General features: G+C 37.4%; 1 protein-coding gene across 10 annotated transcripts in view; it reads left to right on the top strand.

Moving 5' to 3' along the window:
• Positions 1 to 19,995, top strand: part of LPP (LIM domain containing preferred translocation partner in lipoma) — a 740,460-nt gene that overhangs the window by 290,346 nt on the left and 430,119 nt on the right. The window lies entirely within an intron of this gene.

Below are 19,995 nucleotides of genomic sequence, written 5' to 3'. Positions count from 1 at the left end.
AACCTTCTGGACAAAGCCAGGGCTGTGAGGGAAGCCTGGGTCTCAGGTGCCTGCCAGCAGCTGGAGGGAAGCCTGAGTCCCGGGTGCCTGTCGGTGGCTGGAGGGACACCTAGTTCCTGGGTGCTGGAGGGAAGCCCGAGTCCCGGGTGCCTGTGGGTAGCTGGAGGGACACCTAGTTCCTGGGTGCTGGAGGGAAGCCCAAGTCCCGGGTGCCTGCGGGTGGCTGGAGGGACAACTAGTTCCTGGGTGCTGGAGGGAAGCCCGAGTCCCGGGTGCCTGCGGGTGGCTGGAGGGACACCTAGTTCCTGGGTGCTGGAGGGAAGCCTGAGTCCCGGGTGCCTGCGGGTGGCTGGAGGGACACCTAGTTCCTGGGTGCTGGAGGGAAGCTGGTGCTGGCAGCTGGGGGATGGAAGGCCTACTCTTCAGGAATTTCGTGCACCAGGCCTCTAGTCTATATATATATATAAAAGCCTAAGCGATTGTTCGACCATTAGCTATGATATGCACTGACCACAAGGGGACAGACACTCAATGCACAGGCATGGAAACATGGAGCGGACTGATGAATCTCAGAGGGAATGGGGAGGGGAGGGTAGGAAGAGATTAACCAAAGATCTTATATGCATACTAGAGGCCCAGTGCATGGATTCGTGCACCGGTGGGGTCCCTCAGCCTGGACTGCGCCTTCTGGCAATCCGGGCCCCTTTGGGAGATGTCAGAGAGTCAGTTTCAGCCCGGTCCCCACAGGCCAGGCAGAGAGACCCCACAAGTGCACGAATCTGTGCACCGGGCCGCTAGTAAAAAATAGAAATCCCTGTTTGTTATTGAAAATTATATAAACAAAGTGAGAAAGCAGAAGACAAGTCCTTGCCTATGCAGCTGCATTTTAGTGCTGTATTTTATACAGAAACAAAGCACTGGCCTGATTTTGATGCCTGTCTTCATCACTTGCAGGAAGTGATGTGGAGAGGTCACTTATCCTATAGAACTCAGTTTCTCCATTTGTCAAATGGAGATAAACAGTATTGGCCGGTACTTCTACTTCAAAGGACATATTGTGTGCAAAAGTCAGTTGCAAACTGTAATTGCTGAACAGATACGAAGGGCTGTTATTATTTTACCCCTGGCTTAGGAGAAAATGGTAGCATGAGTCTTATGCACCTTTCTCTGCTAAGTTGGCTCCAGCAGCACACAGAGCTTCGGAACTTCTTTTGCTGACATCCGTAATTGGCAATGCGGAGTTTCAGCCTTGTATCAGTCCTCCCCAGTCCTTAAGATGGAAACATGTGTTCCTGTTATAGCTCTACCGTGTGCATGACAGGAAAGAGTCATGTTGCCATCAGAACCTTAATTTATCAATCTTACTGACTTAAATTTTAACTTTGCAAGCCTAACATGATTCATTAACAAAGTATTTTTCAAGCTTTAGCTTTCTCCAGGGAACAAAAGGCACTGGCCCACACACTAGCACTTCTAATAAGCTCTCATTCAGCAAAGGATGGTGTGCTCTTAATTTTGTCAGTGTGTGTATAAAGAATGCACTTTAGGTAGAGATTCATCACCCTGAAGATACTGTGCATAATTTTCAGATACACCTTTAAATTTGCCTCAAACCTGTTCAGAATCTGTGTTTTTCCTCCTCTCTCCATTAAATGTTCCAACCTGGAAATTTTTTCTTTGGGAATTGGAATACTTTTCACTTCTTGTGAAGAGAACCACTAAACAATTTCAATGCTTTGAGCTACAAGAGTGACTTATTTTCATCCAGAACAACACTGATATGGTTGAGCTGTATTCTTCTTCTAATACAGTCTTTTCACATATATTTTCATTTGGATGAATATATATATATATAGGCATGTATATTTTGAAAAGCTAAGAGGTATATGGTAAACTTTGAGAAATTAAAACACATTTATAAACAAAATAGTCATAACTTTAGCTATGCATCTAAATCCTACAGTTGACATTAGTAGGTTGTGTCTGCTTTTTTTTCATTACATATTAACCAGGAAAACATGTATGTTATATCTGAACTAGATTGTTCTCAGGATTTTGTAAAAGAAAATATGCAAGCATATATTTATGATCAAAAAGACAGTAGTTTTTTCATTCATTCATTCATGCAATGTTTGAGAACCCATCATGTGCCAGATACTGTTTTAGGACTGGGACTGGGAATTAGCACTGACCAAAGTCCTCATCCTTCTGAATTTTACATATTAAAACAGAGGAGAATAGATTATTAAAAAACACATATATAATGCCTAAAGTAGTACATGTACAGACGTGCATGCACACATATATCAGGGGAAGAGGATAAAGAATTCCTCAGTCATTTGTGTTACAGAATAGATTATTTGCTGTCAGTTCCATCATCCTACAGTCTTCTCTTTTTATACTGAATTATTTCATTTGCTTCTTCCATGTCCCATCTGGTGGGGAGTGGGTGTTGTCTGCCACTTTTGCACCTAATGCTTTTATTTTTCAGTAAAAACAACTATCTCATACTCTGCTTTAAGGTAGTGGCCTTGAACACGTGTTTTGTACTTAATAATCTCAGGAGAGTCCTGTCCACAATACTCACCTCAAAAAGGCTTGTCAGGCACCACTGAAATGACTAGGAACAGCTCTGTTTAGTAAGCACACTGGAATTGTCTCACAATTTGAAGTGAGCTTGCAGGTTCGGCTTCCTTTTGCCACTCAAATTTCACATAGCCTTTATGAACCAGTGAAAGTAGCAGGTGGCGTTTCACTTTTAGTTTTTCTTAAATATATCTCTTTCTGCTACTCTCCAGGCTTTGTGCCAGTGGGCAGTCAGGGTCAACACCTCATGAAATGAACCATAGATCATTTCAGCTCTTTGTAAAAGCTTCTTTGTAACCTGTTGGTTACTGTGGATGGCATTTAACTTGTCTGTCTTTAACTCCTGAAGTGACTGCTTTTACAATGCCATCCTAAAACTTATGTGGGTTTTCCGGTTTTCATATTTTTTCTGTTTTTATTTGTTATGTTTATTTTTTAAAATAATCTAGACCCACTCTACTTTTCTAACTGCATTTCCCCAAATTTCCTTAAATTTTCACTGACTGATTAAAATACTGTGCTTATTCCAAAATTTGTCAGCTTCTCTTTTGTGCATTGTATTCCAAGCCATTCTCCACATACCTTCTGACCTTCTACCTTCTTCAAAAACCTTTGCCTGCTAAAATTTATGTATTTTTAAAAATATTTTATTGATTTTTTTACAGAAAAGTGAGAGGGATAGATAGTTAGAAACATTGATGAGAGAGAAACATTGATCAACTGCCTCCTGCACATCTCCTACTGGGGATGTGCCTGCAACCAAGGTACATGCCCTTGACTGGAATCGAACCCAGGACCCCTCAGTTTGCAGGCCAACGCTCTATCCACTGAGCCTAAAATTTATGTCTTTTAAAATAACAACGAGATAGAGTTGTCTAGAGTAGGATTGGAGAGTTTTTATTGTTCTTTTGACTTTTCATGTTTTCAGCTCTATTTCTAATTTCTAGGCTTTCTAGAAATGCTATGTTGCCTATGGCATGGCTGAACTGCTAATTCACAGTTGTTTTCTAAACTTCAGATGCTGGTGATGACTACATGTTGATTGGAAGAGGACATGGTGTCTCTTCTTCCAGTCGTTGGCATTAGAGAGGTTTCCTGATATGTGGGACCTTGTGTAAGTTGTGGCCTGAGTGGTCTAACTCCTTGATTCTCTTGGGTTGAGAACCTTAGAAAGTGTCGAGAAAAACCTCAAAGTTCATCTGGGCCTTCAGCCCTGGTTATCCTGCAGAATCAGGATTAGAGATTTTATAAAATACATATATCAGGGATCAACTTCCAGAGATCGGATCTAATTATTCTGCTGTGAGCCTGTACATCAGTACTTTATAAAAGTTTCCCGTATGATTCTGTGAAACCAGCTTTGAGAATCACTGAGTTCATCTCAGCACCTGATTTTACAGGGAGAAAATAAGATTCAAAGCAAAAGTGGAAACACTGCAGCTTCTACTGCGTTTACTACCATTTACTCTAATTTGGTGTGTCAGGTTGTATAATGTGGTCCCGGGTAGTGGGGAGAATTCCTGAGCCTGTATCACACAGAAGAGTAGATTGGAGATCCTTCAGTGCTCATACTATTCAATGTTATAGATAGAAGCCTAAAGCCACTGACATTCTCAGTTAATAATGTTTGAGAATTGTGGGCTATGATAATTTTCAGTAACTTTTCTCAATGGAAAACCAACGTATCTCTTTGATTTGTGTTTCAAGACTTTAATCTTTTCAAAGATTTCTCAGTTGTGGAATCTGAAATTTATACTTTGAGATAAACGAATTGCTAATACTTTCTTACCTAGAAATAATTCCCCTATAAAATATTTATTTGTATTATTTGAGAACAACTCCAGTTTTAGGTATTGCCCACAAAGGTGAGCTAACTGCTTATCTTACACTCCAGAAGGTTTTCACAGTATGTTTTTGGAAAAACAACTTCAAGTCATGAGCATCTGTAGAAGAAGCAATCTTTACACAACTAAGATGACATAAATTATTGGTACTCTGTTTTCATATTTGTCTTTATAAGACCTGAGCTAGAATAGAATCAGAGTTCCAGGGCCAGACATAATGGAAGACAGTTTAATAGATAGCATAGGTCTAATTCATCAAGTTGGATGGTTTCAGGGCAGTTGATATAGACTAAATTTTACTTGTGATCCTGATAAAAATCTCAAGTGAATGTTAATAATAACATTGGGGATGAGTAAAGTGCTATCATGATAAAGACTGATAAGGAGGGAAAAGAACAGTAATTGACCTGATATTGTTGGACTTCTATTCCTGGAAAGATTCTTAAATGGTTCATGTACAATTGAATCTACACAAACCCAGGAGAATGTGACTTACCTGAAGCTGAACACTAAGTTTATACATTCAAATAATGTTTGAAATAAATAAAACACAGAGGAAGAGTGTTCAAATCCTTGGTTTCCTTTATTGGTGAAGTAATTGATGTCACGTATGGGATTTAAGTCAGTGGAATTTTATCAATCACCTGCTCTATGTAAGACATAGCTGTAGCTGTAAATTGTAGTAGATAGGTGAACTTGATTTGAAAATGAGGATTAAAGTGAAATATTTATTGTAATATACTGACTAGAGAAGGACAATGTTGATGAATTTTGGGGGACAAAAAATGAATGTGATCTGCTCTGGAGATGGTAAAACAAGCTCACAGGGCTTAATCTATAAAGAGAATATTAGTTTTGTCCAACATTTTACAGGAAATCTTTTCATTAAGGGAGCAAAGAGAATTGTAGTTGACGAATATTGTTGTGAAAAAGTAAATCTCTTTTTGTAGGCTCGCTCATTTGGCATTTAGTGACACTATGTAAGAAATTCTATACTATGTACTTTGAGAGTGTTGCCAAAGTGGGTTACAGAGTAGGTCATAAATCAAATTAATGGGTTGTGATATGACCAGCATTTTACAGAGAGAACTGGTTTTACCATAAACACTTCATATGTAGTTGGAGTCATTATTGTTTGGGAAAATGTTTGTTTCAGTTATTCATGCATGTGTGTCTGTATGTGTTCATGTACTTATGTCCATATTTGATTTCATTTTTAAATGTATTTTTCATTCTGGACCATGGTCAAAAATATCTAAAAAACTGTTGTATGGGACGTATAAAGAAATCATAGTTTTATTGAGCAGGAAGCTTACAGGTAAGTAGGTTTAAATACAATTATAAGATAGAAAGTGGTCACATCATAAGGGAGACACAGGTGTCTACTATGAGAAAGGAATAGAAACATAAACTAAATGAAAAAAATCAGCAAAGACTTAATGGTGCTGATTAATAACTTTGGTGCTGGACTTTAAGAGTTGGTTAATTCTAAATGGGGTTTTGTATATGGGAGTCAGGATGGAGATTGGTGTGTGTCAATAAGCTTATAGGCGTGAAAATATTCCATGATATTCCAAAGATCCAATGTCTTTGTAGAGTCAACCTTTGCTTCTGAGTTTAAGAAGAAATTGAGCAAATAAGTAACCTGAAGAAATGGAGCTGGCATGTCGGAAATAAAATGCCTGTTGATTTATAAGAAAAAGAGCTAATTTGAAGGAAGAAAAGTGTGTGGAGTGACATGATAATAGTCTATAATTACTTTTAAGATTGCCTATATGGAAGATGCAGCAATCACTTAGCTACCGAATCCTTTGAGGAAAGGGCAAGAGGTAACTAGCCAGAGTTGGAGTTACTCCTTGCAGAAAAGCAGGCAGTTCTTTCATTTGCTTTAACACTTTAGAAACTCTGGCAGCAGATTTTGGTATCCAAAGCAGACATTTACAAGCATCACAGAATTTTTCATTTGGAAGAGACTCATTTGACAACCATTAGAAAGAGGCACTTCGTTTTCTCTGTGAACATTCAGAATGCATGGGAGGTAGGTTTGGAGTAATGGAATCTTCCTAAAATTTGGTCCTGTTAAACAGTGGAGCAGGGCTCCTCAGGAGATGCTGAAGACTGCATTGAGTCTGGCCAACACTGTTCATGGGAGATCTGGGGGAAGAGATATTTCAGTAAGGTCATAGTTTGGTGACATGGCATTAAGATCTTTTCCTACTCTACCATGTCTCCCCTCTAAATTCACCATCTTGTTCTATAGATTTTCCAGTACACAGGAAACATGTACTAGGATCCTGGGGCATTTGGGTGCCAATCTAATTTCAATTACATCTTGTTTTTTAAAGGGAGAAAAATGCATTAAAATGCTAGAATTTCCCTAGATAGAGTTTTCCACTGAGGGTTAAACCCAGCTCTTCCCTAAGATGAGTCTGAGTATGTGAATTGTTCCCAGGTTTGGAATCACATTGTTTGAGTGCCACTTCTTCCAACACTTGGCACTCCTCAGGATGATTTGAAAATTAAAATCTGGTAGTATTCCCTTTGTCCTTTGAGGTCACTTCATTGGTGCTATACAATTAATAATGGCATCATTGATGTGTAGCATATCAGTATTCAGTTATGAGCTGATATTCAGAGCAGTATATATAGTATTTTTAGTTCATTTCCTTAGGCAAATGCACATATTGTACTTGTGCAGTTACCTCAGGCATTCACAAGTTAGATTTCCAGTGTGAACAGTTTCTAATAAACCTGAACCAAGTGGTACTATTAGTTTTGCATCCACTAGGCACCTTTTTCAGTTTTTAAAGAGATAATTGAAGAACTTGGATATGGGTTAAAAAGTGTATGTGTATAAAATATTCAGCTGGGATTTAAGGCATGTCCAAGCCCATGAGACATTAAACATACTGGCTGAGACTGGCTTGAAGAGGGGCTTTATCTTGATTTTGTAGAGTTGTCTACTTTTTTATTTTATAAAACAAAATGAGGGCAGTGCCTCATTTAAGAAATGAAGTGAGCCAAAACCGGTTTGGCTCAGTGGATAGAGCGTCAGCCTGTGGACTGAAAGGTCCCAGGTTCGATTCCGGTCAAGGGCACGTAACTTGGTTGCGGGCACATCCCCAGTAGGAGGTGTGCAAGAGGCAGCTGATCGATGTTTCTCTCTCATCGATGTTTCTAACTCTCTATCCTTCTTCCTTCCTCTCTGTAAAAAATCAATAAAATATATATTTAAAAAAAAAGAAATGAAGTGAACATAATCTTTCTTAGCCTTAGGATAGTGGAGGTTGTTATTATCTCTTTAAAAAACATATACTTTTCATTTTAAAATATTTTATTATGGAAGAATTCAAACATATACAGAAGTAACAAGTATACTATAATGAACCACCATTTATATATTGTCTAGTTTCAGCAATGATTTGACTTATGGACTTTCCTATTTCATATTTACACCTGTTCATTTCACTCATCTAAGATTATTTTGAAGCTAATCACAAATATCATATCTTATAATTGTTATTATAAATCTTAATCTTAGTTGTTGTGTCTAAAAGACTTCTGTCAACCATGAAGAACATGCTAGAATGCTTCTGTTGAAAGATATTGATCCTGTGGTTTTTGCATGATCATGAGAGTGGCTACTGTTTTATGGAAGAGGGGATTTAAAAATCCAATCTGTTGTTTTTCCTACTTCTCTATTTTTTTAGAGGTAGGCTTAGTTTGGGGGTAAGGATGTAGAAGTGCTATTGTTTCAAGGTTTAAACTCTAAGGAGTATATTTGGTTGGTAGACATCACAGATGGGTATGAGTTTATCTAAACTATGTTAATATTAGTGATCCTTTTGCACTGAGCCCAAACAACTAACATTCTTTAATTATCTAGAATATCATTTAGTATTTTATTTATAGCAAAGTTGTGCTCTTATTTTACAAATTACTGTAAGTAAAGGTCCAGAAATCAACTCAGGTTAAGAGCACACTCTGATACTTTTATTACAGTGATTTGTCCCATCTCCTAAGAAAAGGAAGTGGTTTTTTGTTAACCAAGTATGGTACGATGTAAATTGTTAGCGTTAGACTAAATTACTGAGAAAACAGAGCCTGTTGCAAAAGCTTATGCCCTTGATTGGAAGGAGAAGCAGACCCAGGGACACAGGAATGAAGGAAAAATAAGAATGGGACACAGAAGGAGAGAGTGCAAATACAATAGGGTACTTAACCAAACTGGCCACAATTTCCTAATTAGTGCAACTGATTGCTTGGTTTCACAGAACAGTCCATTATTAGGAGGAAGGGAGAAAAATGTATGCACTGGTTCCCAATTCCCTTTTTCAATGTCTATGTTTTCTGTTTAGTGTTGACCTTCTTAAAACCCACTTCATTAGCTCAATTTTCCAAAACAGTTCTCATAAGTATAGTTACTTTTTAAAATAAAAACCATTGAAAATGAAATTTTGGGAATCCATTGTTATGGGCCATTTTTAGTCTCAAGGGATAGATAGAGTTTAATAATATTTCCCACCATACCTAGTTCTGATTATTATCAATAGAATTATATTGTGTGCATGCTTATTTTCCTCTTATTAATATATGTTGATTATTTATTTGGGATCCTTCATTTTGAGATCAAAAGAATGCCCCAGTTACATGTCCACATTTTGCCTTTGTCAACAGTTTTTACTTTCTTCTGTTCATGAAGCTTTTGCTTGAAATTGGAATGTCTACATCCAAGGAAAGATGGTTGGAGAGATGGTTGACAATTTCTTAGCAAGAGTTTGATAAAATCACTTCTGCACATTGAATAAATTATTAATTGTGAAAATTTTCAGCTTTAGTTTTATCTGCATTATGATGAAAATTATTGGAAAATAAATAATTGCTTCATTAATTAGAAGACATCTTTCTATTCACTAATGATAACAACAACTTCTTGGATATGTCTGCCTTTCCTATTTTTGCATCTGCATAAATTCATAAACAAAAGGTACATAGTTCTTATACTTGGCTGGGGTTGGAATGCAGTTATCATAGCTGCTTAACACTCTCCTCACAAGTCATCCATCTGCCCCTGAGAAGGACCCCTCTATGATTAATTCAATATCATCCATAGGATAAGATAACCCTTTAAGTATTTTCTCTGCTTTAGCCTTTGAAGACTTCAAATGATTGATCTCCATATTAAACATTTCCTTCTGGAGAGAGTAGGACTTGAAAACTTGGCTTTGCTCATTGCAGAAAATTTGACTTGTTCCACATCCAGTTATCATTTGAACAACATTCTCCTTAATCCTTTGCCCCCAAATCAGCATTGATTTTATTCCTAGTGTGGGGGAATAGACTATTCCAGATTCTTCAATTTATGACTTATAAACCATGGTAAAATTTTAAGAAACATGTTTTTAGTTTCTAAAACAATATATGTAAGTTTCAGTTCTAAACTTTTATTTTGAAAAGAACATTGGAAAAGTGTTGAAAACCCAGAGTATGATTAAGATGATAAAGAGCCACCTGGTGATGCCTGAAATTGAGTGACTGGGAGTATGCCCCTTCATCAAACTTGATGTGAATTAGCAATATAGAACAAGGGGTGCCCATTAATGGGATGGAGTTCCCTTTACGTCTATGTTTATTCTCCCCCAGCCAGACTTCAACTGGGAGGCCAGGTATTTAATTCTGAGCACTTCACTGTAACGTAGTTTTCTCTGTCATCCAGAGAAAACCAACCAGATTAGGGAAAGATTATTTGACACCCTACCTTATGAAGAACTGTTGAAAGAAGTTGTTAATGCAGCTTCAAGATTCAATGGTAAGGGGTCCTCAGAAAAATCACTGTCAGGATTTCTAACAGTATATTCTATCACATGTGTGTCCTATTTATTGACTTGGTTTAAAAAAATTTTCATGTTGTATTAGTATATTTTTTTCTTTTTTTTTTAATTTCTTTATTGATTAAGGTATTACATATGTGTCCTGTTTCCAAATCTTAGCTATGGTGAATTGTGCTGCTATGAACATAGGGGTGCATATATCCTTTCTGATTTGTGTTTCTAGTTTCTTGGGATATATTCCTAGAAGTGGGATCACTGGGTCAAATGGGAGTTCCATTTTTAGTTTTTTGAGGAAACTCCATACTGTTTTCCACAGTGGCCACACCAGTCTGCATTCCCACCAGCAGTGCATGAGGGTTCCTTTTTCTCCGCATCCTCGCCAGCACATGTCATTTGTTAATTTGTTGATAATAGCCATTCTGACAGGTGTGAGATGGTACCTCATTGTTGCTTTGATTTGCATCTCTCTGATGATTAGTGACTTTAAGCAGGTTTTCATATGTCTTTTGGCCTTCCTTCTGTCTTCTTTTGAAAAGTGTCTATTTAGATAAGTTGCCCATTTTTTGATTGGGTTGTTTACCTTCTTTTTGTTAAGCTGCATGAGTTCGCTGTAAATGTTGGAGATTAAACCCTTATTGTTGATATCATTGGCAAATATGTTCTCCCATGCAGTGGGCTTTCTTGTTGTTTTATTGATGGTCTCCTTTGCTGTGCAAAATATTTTTATTTTGAGGTAGTCCCATTTGTTTATTTTCTCTTTAGCTTCCATTGCCCTAGGAGCAGTATCAGTGAAGAAATTGCTTCGGCATAGGTCAGAGACTTTTCTGGCTGTGGATTCGTCTAGTATTTTTATGGTTTCTCATTGTATGTTTAAGTCCATGATCCATTTTGAGTTTATTTCTGTGTATGGTGTAAATTGGTGGTCTAGTTTCATTTTTTTGCATGTATCTATCCAATTTTCCCAACACCGTTTATTGAAGAGACTATCTTGAATCCATTGTATGTTCATGCCTCCTTTGTCAAATATTAATTGAGCATAATGATTTCGGTCAATTTCTGGGTTCTCTATTCTATTCCATTGATCTATATGTCTGTTCTTGTGCCAGTACCAGGCAGTTTTGAGAATAGTGGCTTTGTAATACAGCTTGAAATCTGGTATGGAGATCCCACCTACTTTGTTCTTCTTTCTCAGGATTGCTGTGGCTATTCGGGGTCTTTTTTTATTCCAGATGAATTTTTGGAGAGTTTTTTCTAGGTCTGTGAAATATGCCGTTGGTATTTTAATGGGGAGTGCATTGAATCTATAGATTGCTTTGGGTAGTATGGACATTTAAATGATGTTGATCCTCCCAATCCATGAACATGGTATGTACTTCCATCTGTTTACGTCTCCCTCTATTTCTTTTTTCAGTGTCCTGTAGTTTTCCACGTATAGATCGGTCTTTTACCTCCTTAGTTAAGTTTATTCCTAGGTATCTTAATTTTTTTGGTTGGATGGTAAATTGGATTGCTTTTTGAGTCTCTCTTTCTGTAGGTTCACTATTGGTGTATAGAAATGCCATAGATTTCTTGGCGTTAATTTTGTATCCTGCTACATTGCCAAATTCATTTATTAAGTCTATTAGTTTTTTGATGGAGTCTTTTGGTTTTTTATTTACAATATCATGTCATCTGCAAATAAGGACAGCTTTACTTTTTCTTTTCCAATTTGGATGACTTTTATTTCTTCTTCTTGTCTAATTGCAATGGCTAATACTTCCAGTACTATGTGGAACAGGAGTGGTGAGAGTGGGCATCCCTGTCTTGTTCCTGTTCTTAGGGGAAATGGTTTTAGTTTTTGCCCATTGAGTATGATGTTAGCTGTGGGTTTATCATATGTAGCCTTTATTATGTTCATATATGATCCTTCTAGTCCCACCTTGTTGAGAGTTTTTATCAAGAAAGGGTGGTGGATTTTGTCAAATGCTTTTTCTGTGTCAATTGAAATGATTATGTGATTTTTATCTCTCAATTTGTTTATGTGATGTACTACGTTTATTGATTTGCAGATATTATACCATCCTTGCATCCCTGAGATAAATCCTACTTGGTCATGGTATATGATCTTTCTGATATACTGCTGGGTCCGATTTGCTAGAATTTTGTTGAGGATTTTGGCATCTATGTTCATGAGGGATATTAGCCTGTAATTCTTTTTCATTGTGTTGTCTTTATCTGGTTTTGGTATTAGGGTCATGCTGGTTTCATAGAAGGAGCTTGGAAGTGTTCCTTCCTTATAAATTTTTTGGAATAGTCTGAGGAGAATAGGTTTTAGTTCTTCCTTGAATGTTTGGTAAAACTCCTCTGTGAAACTGTCTGGCCCTGGGCTTTTGTTTGCTGGAAACTTTTTGATGACTGCTCCATTTTTTTCCATAGTTATTGGCCTATTGAGATGTTTAGATTATTCCTGATTGAGTTTTGGAAGGTTATATTTTTCTAGGAATATGTCCATTTCCTCCAGGTTTTCCAGTTTGTTGGAATAGAGTTGTTCATAGTATTTTTTAACAATCCTTTGTATTTCTGTGGGGTCTGTTGTTATTTCACCTCTTTAATTTCTGATTTTTTTTTTTTTTTTTAATTTGGGTGCTCTCTCTTTGCTTCTTGGTGAGCCTGGATAGAGGTTCATCAATCTTGTTTATCCTTTCAAAGAACCAGCTCTTGGTTTTGTTGATCTTTAGTATTGTTTTTTTGTTTTTTTGTTTTGTTTTGTTTTTTTGGTCTCAATGTCATTTATCTCCACCCTGATCTTTATTATTTCCTTCCTTCTGCTTATAATGGTCTTTTCTTGTTGCTCTTTTTCTAACTCTTTGAGTTGTAGGGTTAGGTAATTTATTACCCCTGTTTCTTGTTTTTTGCAGTAGGCTTGTAGAGCTATGAACTTCCCTCTCAAGACTGCTTTCGCTGTGTCCCATAGATTTTGGATTGTTGTGTTTTCATTGTCATTTGTTGCCATGATGTTTTTTATTTCTTCCTTGATGTCTCTGGTAACCCAGTCATTGTTTAATAGCATGCTGTTTAGTCTCCATGTGTTTGATTTTTTTGGATTGTTTTTATTGTAGTTGATTTCCAGATTTATGCCACTGTGATCTGAGAAGATGCATGATATGATTTCTATCTTCTTTAATTTGAAGAGTTTGCCAACCATTACTCACTCTCCTTCAAACTTGCCATTTCATGGAGTTTGCCTATGACCCAACATATGGTCTATCTTTGAAAATGACCAATGTGCACTTGAGAAGAATGTATATTCTGTGGCTTTGGCGTGAAATGTTCTGAAGATTTCAATTGATTCCATCTGGTCTAGTGAGTCATTTAGGATTGATGTTTCTTTGCTGATTTTTTGTTTAGAGGATTTGTCCAATAGTGATAATGGGATATTAAAGTCTCCTACTATAATTGTATTTCTGTTAATCTCTCCTTTGATATCCTCCAGGAGTTTTTTTAATGTATTTGGGTGCTCCTGTATTGGGTGCGTATATGTTTACCTAAGTTATTTCTTCATCTTAGATTGCTCACTTTAGTATTATGAAGTGGCTTTTCTTATTACGTTATGTCCTTCACTTTGAGATCTAATTTGTCAGATATAAATATTGCTACCTCAGCTTTTTTTTTCATTTCCATTCTCCTGAAAAACCTTTTTCCATCGCTTCACCCTCAGTCTGAGCGCGTCTTTTTTTCTGAGATGGGTTTCTTGTATACAGCAGATATATGGGTTGTGTTTTCTTATGCAATCTGTTACCCTTTGTTTTTTGATTGGGGCATTTAATCCATTTACATTTAAAGTTGTTATTGATAGGTACTTATTTGTCACCATTTTTATTCTTTACCCTTGTGTTCCTTCTTCGCTTCCTATTTCTTTTTTTTTATAGCAGACCCTTTAGCATTTCTTGCATTGCTGGTTTGGTGGTAATAAATTATCTTAGTCCTTTTTTGTCTGTGAAGCTCCTGATTTCACCTTCAATTTTGATTGATAGCCTTGCTGGGTACAGTATTCTTGGATTCAGACCCTTCCTTTGCATGACTTTGTGTATTACATTCCATTCCCTTCTGGCCTGATGAGTTTCTGTTGAGAAATCAGTTGCTAGTCTGATGGGCGTTCCTTTGTAGGTAACTTTCTTTCTCTCTTGGCTGCTTTTAATATTCTTACTTTGTCGTTGGTGTTTGCCAATTTAATTTTAATGTGTTTTGGCATCTGACTTTTGGGGTTCATTTTGCTTGGGACTCTGTGAGCTTCTTGGATATGTGTGGGTTTTTTCTTTCCTATATCAGGGAAGTTTTCTGTCATTATTACTTCAAACAGGTTTTCTATTCTTGCTCAATTTCCTCTCCTTTTGGAACCCCTATTATGTGGATGTTGTTTTGTTTCGTGTTGTCCCAAAGTTCCCTTAGGCTCTCCTGCTTTTTAATTTTTTTTCTAGAAGCTGCTCTACTTGGGTATTTTTTCCTACCTTGTCTTCTAGCTCACTGATGCAGTCCTCTGCTTCTTCTAGTCTACTCTTGATGCTTTCTATTGAGTTCTTTTCAGCAGCGATGTCATTTTTAATTTCTTCTCGGTTCTTCTTCATTTCTTCTTGGTTCTTACTCATATTGTCAAATTTGTCTTCCATTCTTTTTAGCCACCTTATGACCATTTCTCTGAATTTTTTCTCTGGCCGGTTGCTTGCCTCCATTTCGTTTACTTCCTTTTCTGGTGATGCCTGCTTTTCTCTGGTATGCGAGCTGTTTTTTTGTCTCCCCATGGTCTCTCTTCTCTGGGTGTCTGGTTATGTAGTTCTCTCTCTTCTGCGTTGATTTAAAGGCACAAAATGCAACACAACCAGGTACAACACAGAAGGCACTGAACAGAAATGTATTCATGATATTAATAACCCCAAATAAAGTTGACCACCAGAGAATGGCAAATTAGCGTATAGGAGAGAAAGAAGAAGAGAAAAAAAGAAAAGAAAGGAGTGCCAAAATGAAATTGGGGAAAGGAAAAAAAAAGTAAGAGAGAAAAGAAAGAGAATAAGAAATAAAAGGGGAACAATCTATATATATGGGTAGAAAACTCCAAGAGAACAGCCACTAATCCCAGCAAATGCCAGCAACATGTACCTGGAGATGAATACAAAATACAAACAATAACTAATATCAAGTGAGGTGAGGGAAAACAGAAGCAAAAAACAAAGCAAACAAAAAACAAAACAAAACTAAAAAAAGAATAAGCAAAAACAATCTCACAAACAAGCATAGAAAATCAATATACTCAACATTCAAGCAAATTACAACAAAAGGTCAGAAAGACAAACAATTTTTTCGATAGTGAAGACAGAGAAGAAAAAGGTGTGTATGAACTTGGAGCATGGGATTGGAAATTAGATATATAAGTAGGATGAAATTTTAACAGGGGGTAAAAAAAAAAAAGAATAGGGAGAATCTAAAGCAGGAGAAGGGTAAGAGAAACAGGACACCAAAAGGGGAAAAGTTAGGAAGTGATGGCATAAAGGTAGAGTTGAGATAGAGTAGAATGATGCTAAAGGAAAGATGAAACTAGAATGTAGAACACTAATCTCAAAGTCAAATAAAGAGAATATAAAATGACAATTTTTTTTAAAAAAAGATAAAATATTAGTAGTAATAATAATGATTCAAAATAAAAATATAATAATCAAAAAGGTAAAATCATGTGAGGAAAAAAGAAAAAAATAGTTTCTTAAGTAAAAGATGAAAAAAATTAAAAAATTAAGAAAAATAAAAATAAAATGTGCAGTAGTGAAGGTCATTCACTTCCTCTATTGTTCTGTTTGGCACGCCTGTTTCCCAGTCAGGACAGTATTGCAGTTCCCTGTGTTCCACTGCTCCTCATTGTTGTAAGACAGTCCTGATTTTGAAGCAGGCAGTGTGTCTTACTCTCTTGTATTACTTTATTTGTGATTACACAAGAGTTAATTTGCGATTCAACCCCTGGGTGGCAGTGTTTCTGGATTGACCTCTGGGTCTATAAGTCCTCTCTAGCCTGTGCTTAGATCCCGCTTTCCCTGTGGCACTCAATACCAGTTTGTGGGAGTGGGCTGCCCCAGAGCTGGTTCTCCGATGGTCACTCCCTGCTCCAATCCCCAGGTTCCAGAAAAACAACTTTCCCCTGCATTCTCCTAGGGTGTCCCCAACTGGGTGTTCCCATGCACTGGGCTCAGCAATCAGAAGCAAGGATTTAAAGAGGAGAAATCGCATGTGTGCGAACTTCGGTGCTGCGCCCAAGTCTGCACAGTCCTTCCCTCCACCCCACCCCCCCGTGTCCAAGCAGCCAGCACACTTTTAAAATTTTTAGACTTTCCTTCTGTTGCTTTTTAGAGATCCCCTCTGTTAGCAGCTCTGAGGACTCCCCTTCCACATTCACAGATCACACCAGCCCCAACAGCCATGGATTTTTCTAGGTGCAGACTTCCCCGGGTCCTCCAGCTCCCACAGTGCATGTGTTTCTCTGTCCTGCTGGGACCAGAGACCTTACCTTATCCCAGGTGAAATCTGACCTTTCCATGGTGGAGTGTCGAGCTCCTCTGAATCCACGTGTTTGCACCAATTGGGGACCGGTGCTCTGGGGTTCGCAGCAGTTCGGTGGGTGTAGATTTTCAGGCTTCCAATAACATCCACTTTCCCTTTCAAGATGGCGTGGTCTCCACGTCTGAGCCTGTGGTTCCGGGAGGGGACCCAGCAGCAGTGGGGGCTGCCTGGTCAGGGGAGCCCTGTCCAGCTGTCCCCCACCTTCTCCTGAAGTATAGCTGTCCCTTAACTCACCAATAGACACTCCCCGTGCAACCCTCAGCTGTTCTTTCTATCTACTCCGGGACAAGGCTCGGGACACGTCTGTCTATTCTGCCACCATTTTTTTTTCTCCCTGTATTAGTGTATTTAGACAATTTGTGTGAACTTTCTATATAAGTGAATGTATGTATTACCTTATTGGGTGTTTATTTTCATTTTTGTTCCAATTGTACCTTTACTTATTAATTTTGCTACCTCTTACTATATATTTAGTGTGTATGCATGAATGTTTTGTTCCATTCATTTCTTTCTTATATAAACACCATACCACTGCTTATTTTATTTAATTTTCTTTAGCCATCTTTACCGTATCTTTATTTTATTTTATTTTTTATTGTTTAAAGTATTACATAGAGTAGTACATATATCTCCTTTTTTTTCCCCACTGACGTTCCCCCAGCCTCCGCTATCCCCTGTCACATGCCCTGATCCTACCCCCCGCAGTGTCTTGTGTCCATTGGTTGTACTTATATGCATACATACAAGTCCTTCAGTTGATCTCTTTCCCCCCTCCCCAACACTCCCCAGCGTTCCCACTCTTTACCATATCTTTAAAAAGAAAAAGGTCTCTCAAGAATCCAGTTCTGCTCAACTTAATTTTATTAAATTCCCTCCTCTGTGCCACAGGACATGAGTAGAGTGCTAACTAGTCATAACTAAGATAGGACCTGAGTAGAAACTTTAGCAGCTGTGCAACCCACTTGCTCATCTAACCCTATGGTGAGATGGAGAAGAAACTTTATTCAGTTTCTGTTTATTGCCTGTTCTATAATAGGCTTTCATAAGAAACCTTTACATTCTTTCTGTAACTTGGTCATCATAACATCCTTATGAAGCTTGAGGACTGTCTTGTGGATAGATTTGTCCCAGGTTTGCAGCAAGTCGGTGGCAGAGCCAGCACACACTTGGGGCTTTTCACTGTGCTGCCTTTTACTTTACATTATACCAGCACATGCTAAGAAAACTGTTCCCATTCACAATTGCCCATTTGTAAGTGTGCTTGACACATGCCAGATTTGGAGTTTTGAGGGACAGTAAGGCATAATTCTTTTTCCCAACGTTTTGCTCTATTTACATAAATGGAAATGCACGTGTTTGTTCATGATTTTAGGTGTTACTCTAAAATCTTTAATATGTCTTAAGTTAGTTGTTATTGAAATCTTGAATCATGTAGGCAAGTTAGATTTCTTTTATAGTAGTTATTTCTTTTAGGGGGGATTGGAAGTGGAACAAACCATTTTAGTTTAATATGACTAAATATCTGAGGTCTAATGCTATAGTCACAAATTTGAATTGGAATCTAAATTAATTAAACTTAAAAAAAAATACAACAGGCATTTGATAGCTACACATGCAGATATTGACACACTAGAGAACATTTCCAAAATTGTAGAAAGTTCTGTGGTACAACGTTGATCTACTTGATTCTACAAATTAAAGATTTAGGAAAAAGGAAGGACAAGTATTGAGTTATCATTTATTAGTTCCTGTGTTAATACAAATAATCTTTAAAAAATAATGATGATTGATTAAACATTGTGATATCATGATTACAAATTATTTCATTGACAATATTCAAACAGCAAAGTAGAATAAATCATTGACTTCAAGGATAGATCAATACTTATTATATATATTTTATAACTGATGGGATAAAGAGGCATGCCACAGCCCAACACCTTAAACGTTAGAGAAAAAAGGGTGCAGGTGTTTGAATGAAGTGTTGGAAATCCTTCTGTTTCTAGGAACATGTGGCCTTTTCATGTTTATACATCTGCTGGTTGGAGATGAATTGCCATTTAGTGTCCCTTAAATGTTAAGAAAGCTTAAAATGAGATTTTGAATTCCACACACTGGTTTAAGTTCAGATTCAAATCAAGGCTTCAAAAGCCCTTACACTGAAAACAAACAAATGAAAACAAACAAGAAGCCAAGTGGATGCTGTGATCTTTTATTCAGTTAGGAAAATATGGAATCAGAATGGAAATTCATTTATTATTTTACAAATGCTCCTGACTGAAATGAGCTGTAGTTGAATTCCATTTCTAGAGTTCTCTGTTCTCATTTTCATTTATTGGCACTCAGGATTTGGTGTTTGCTTTATGGGTGGGGGTAACATGAGAAATTCCACAAAGAATGAGTTGGAACCACTTGCTGTTATGTCCAAGAAAGCTCACATGTCCTAGTTAAGGCTATGTGAAGTGAACTGGACCCTCTTAATGTGGTGGCCCCAAAGATTGAGTTTAATCCTCTGGTGTGACAGCTTTTATAAGTCTTTTCAAGAGTCTAAGTACCATAAAATACTCTCACAAAAGCCTTCATTCCAAAGAATGTGTGTGTCTGCTCATGTCAAGAGCTCTTAGTAATGAACAATGTGTCTAAAGCCACAATCTAATAAACAAACATAATCTGGTTCAGTTTTGTCTAGGTAATATAATGTCTCTATAAAACTATTTCCTGAACCTTTAGCTCTATTCACAAGGAAAGAGTTCTGCGTGGGAATGTGTGGATATTTTCTCTTAACAGGAGGGCATTTAGCTCTTGTGACTGGATGTCTTGTTTTTCTCTCCTGGGTAGCTTTAGTTGTTTACTGTGGGAATTTTCCGTCTTGGTAATTTGGTATTTTACTTGTTTTTTTATTGTAAAGGGTAGAAATGTGTACACCTTAATTTAAGAAATATTATTGCATCACCTCCATCTCAGTTAACAAGGGCCAGGTTGGGAAGTTCTCACATATTTTGAAACCTTTCTACTAGATCTTTACAGCTATTAATTCAAAGGGAATATGCTATTTCCATTAAGCAAGTTTACAGATATAGGAGAGGGTAGGATTTACAAGAATTGACAGCCTAGGTGCTCCCCTTCATACCTCTAGGTGAGCACCCATTTTGTTC

Source organism: Plecotus auritus (assembly GCF_963455305.1).
Source record: "Plecotus auritus genome assembly, chromosome: 2".
NCBI lineage: Eukaryota > Metazoa > Chordata > Mammalia > Chiroptera > Vespertilionidae > Plecotus > Plecotus auritus.
This window is presented reverse-complemented; position numbering and strand designations above follow the sequence as displayed.